This window comes from Ictalurus punctatus, unplaced genomic scaffold (assembly GCF_001660625.3).
Source record: "Ictalurus punctatus breed USDA103 unplaced genomic scaffold, Coco_2.0 Super-Scaffold_100, whole genome shotgun sequence".
Taxonomy (NCBI): Eukaryota; Metazoa; Chordata; class Actinopteri; order Siluriformes; family Ictaluridae; genus Ictalurus; species Ictalurus punctatus.
In genome coordinates this window covers 3,302,500-3,305,782 of record NW_026521086.1, presented here as the reverse complement: position 1 = coordinate 3,305,782, position 3,283 = coordinate 3,302,500, and the positions used below count along the sequence as shown (strand labels likewise).

The 3,283-nt window shown below is 38.6% G+C and overlaps 1 protein-coding gene across 6 annotated transcripts in view; it reads left to right on the top strand.

Annotated features, from left to right (window-relative positions):
- LOC128629723 (NLR family CARD domain-containing protein 3) overlaps positions 1-2,996 on the top strand; it is a 31,763-nt gene extending 28,767 nt beyond the window's left edge. For 3 of the 6 annotated variants that reach the window (XM_053678469.1, XM_053678467.1, XM_053678466.1), the window contains 3 exons: positions 68-132; positions 1,011-1,157; positions 1,279-2,996. The gene's annotated coding sequence lies outside the window, so the exon portion shown is untranslated. Of the gene's footprint in view, positions 133-1,010; positions 1,158-1,278 lie in introns of all 6 variants that reach the window. The other 3 variants (XM_053678468.1, XM_053678465.1, XM_053678470.1) reach the window with 2 other exon arrangements.
- Positions 2,997-3,283: the final 287 nt, after the last annotated feature.

Here is a 3,283-nt window from a genome sequence, read left to right as displayed (position 1 = left end):
GGGCTTTTAGCTGCAGGAGACTGAATTACTAACAGTTTTTTTGTGGATCTGATTTCTTCTTTCGCAGGAGTGGATCTAATCACAGCCTGTGATATTCGTCTGTGCACACAGCATGCCTGGTTTCAGGTGAAGGTATGAGGAACATTAACTTGCCATACATTGCTTGCTTACGTGTTTACACCAAGATCTGTAAACAAGCTATTTTTGTCCATATGATCATATATAGAGACAGTAAGTGATGAGAAGATAAGAATGGGCTGATTGTTCTGACTTCAACAAGCCCCTATGAAAGAGTTGACCACAAGGGGGCACACTCTGAACTATTATTTACATTGGCAGTTTGTTGAAGATTAAATAAACCACAGTGAGCATCAGATGTCTGGTTTTAATACAAAGTGGACTATTTTATGATATTACCATCTTGTCATTTATCAAAGAAGAACTCCAAAACCTGAAATTTGTTCATTTTTAGACAGAAAAATTCTGCAGTGTAGCTCTTCTAGTGGGCTTTCCCACTGGATGTTTAGTCCAACACAGAGCAGTTTGCATGAAAAGTTGGTAATGTGACCGTCGTAATGTGGACTGGGAAGTGCGCTGCGGTACCGAACCCGAGACTACCTGTAGAAGGTGGTCCGAGTTCGGTTACACTGGAACTGTGAATGTGAATTGTCCCATGAATGTGAACGTAACTTGTATCCGGGTCCGCACTTGTTCAGGAGTAGAGTAACCTGTGCTGAAGGCCTGTTGTGGTGATGACGTGTCATGACACGTTTTGGCCCAAATCTGCAGTAACTTTGAAAAAGTGGAAGCTCCTCTGAATATTGTGGAGTTTCTTGATTTTGTGTTAATTTCTGTGATCACAAAAAGGTGAAATTCTGGACTGACACATGGAAGATATGGAATGATAACAGAAGAATGTGACTTTGGGTTGTACCGTGTATTTTTTTCATGTAGCTTTATTATTTAGTATAAATGAAGGAAAGTGTGTGTTCTGTTCTTCATCTCTGCAGTCGTGTGTTCCCTGATAGTCAATGATTGCTGGAGCTCTGGAAATAGCAGGTGAGATTGCAGGCCGGAGTCGCGTCGCTGTCCAAGGAACCAAAATCAACCTCCTCTACTCCTGAGACCACAGTGTAACTGAGAGCCTAGACTACATGGTAAGAACCTGCTTAAGACATGAATAGCATTTTTAGCCTCAAGGTAGACCCATGCACACACAGTATGGCCGCAAACACAAAGTAGAGCGGTCGAAATCTGAGATTTCTCCTGTGTCTCCAGGCTACTTGGAACAAGAACATGTTGCAGACACAGGATCTTATGAAGTGAGCGCAGACAGCCCTGGAAAAGAAGAGTCCGAAAGACGTGCCCTTCTCCAAGCTTTAAAGGAGAAGATCCAGGGCTGTTGAAGCTGCGGTGGAACTGAGACATCATCATCCACATATCTTCAGTTCTTCTTGCTAAGTCTCAGTTTCTTTTTAGTCTTTTTATTTTTAGACTGGTAAAAAGACTGATTAGTGGAAGTGAAATGATGGATGAACTTTTAATTACTTGCTTTATTATTTGCAGGTGCCTTGTACAGTAAGACAGGGTAACTAATACTCAAAAGCTTGTTTTGTGTGTTAACATGTACAGTAGATGGACATATTTTTTCTGGTCCTGTGTGACTGCAGAATGTAGTGCAGTTAATACAGTAAATTTCCTTGGATGCTCACTTTTAACTCTAGGAGGTCACAGTTTGCCCAGACATCTTTTTTTAAATCCGTCACCTGCACGTCATTCTGGGGGACGAAGAGGAGGAAGCTGGACAGATAAATTTATTTATTTATTTATCATTGCTGTGTTTCCTCAATCGAGTGCAGAAAGAAGAAAAACAACACAACTGATTTAAAATAAAAATATAGAAAACAATCTAATGTAAGGTTCTGATCCGGTTTGCTTTCAGCAGGAAGGCTGTCCTCTTTCCTGTTGCTCTTTCTCTTCTATTAGTCCATTTGTCCAGTCTGAATCGGTTTGATTCGTTTTGAGACGATTCGGAGTCAAATAATTTTCTAGTGAGAGTCGCACACTTCCAAACGAACTAGACTGAGATGAGTATTTGATTCTCACTAGAAAGTGATTCGACTCTGAATCAACTCGAAATGAATCAGTCAAACTGATTCAGACTCTATAAAAGGACTATGAGATGTGATTAAGATATATATTCCAATGTTTTGCTTTACAATTCCACTGTCTGTGTGTGTGTGTGTGTGTGTGTGTGTGTGTGCGCGTGCGCGCGCGCACGTGTGTTTTTCAGGAGAACGAGAAACTCTGACACAAGAGTACATCCTGACCATTGGTACTGTGTACACATCAACATACACACACACGTCTCCATGCTGGACATCTCAGGAGCTTTCACACACAGTGCTAGGAATATCCCGGGACAGAGAAACGCACCTCCTAAGTGAGCGAGTTTAGCGTCAACCGGTGAAATTTGCTGTAGCGTGAACACTTCGCCTCTGTGAGCTTCACTCTCCGTAGGGTTCACTGTAATTAGACATAAAATGTACATAATGTTTATTTTTCATGCATTTAGGATTTAATGGTTTTTTTTTTTTTTTTACTCTTTGAGGAACATATATGATATTTCGAGGCAGCTTCTTCTTCACTACCTGCTCCGTTTGACTCAAAAATGTAACGACCGGTTTCAAAGAGTCACGATGTCTTCAGTTCATGTGATTTTACTGTTGAATTTAAACAGGAAATGTGAAATATTTTTTTCCTTCGTTTCCTCTACTGTCTTTTTGCTGTGATCTTGAACACAGTTGTAATTTTTTTTTAAATAATAAATAAACGATCATTCTATTTCTCTCACTTTCCTTGTCCTAATTGTCCTGTATCTGTTAAATCCGTTTCATCTCTGGTCTTTCTGTCTGTATGAACACTTGTAGAAATGACTTGTAGTCCATATTTTTAAATGATTCGTGATTTTGAATTTAAATAAAGATATTCTTTAATTCTGTATTTTGTCATTTAATTATCAATAGAAATCAGAAGATCAGATTAAAGCCACGGCTTCTTTACCTGCCGAAGCTGTAAAACTTTCAATAAACCAGTCAATAGATCAGCTGGATAAATGTAGATTTTTATTTACTGATTAGATGTATTGATGGTGTTGATAGATTATTTGAAGATTTTTATTGATCTTGAACAATCATTCAGTTAAATATTTTTAAAAAAAAAAACTTGATAAATAGTTGATTAAATAAATGTAGTGTAATGTACTGAGTCAAATATGAAAACT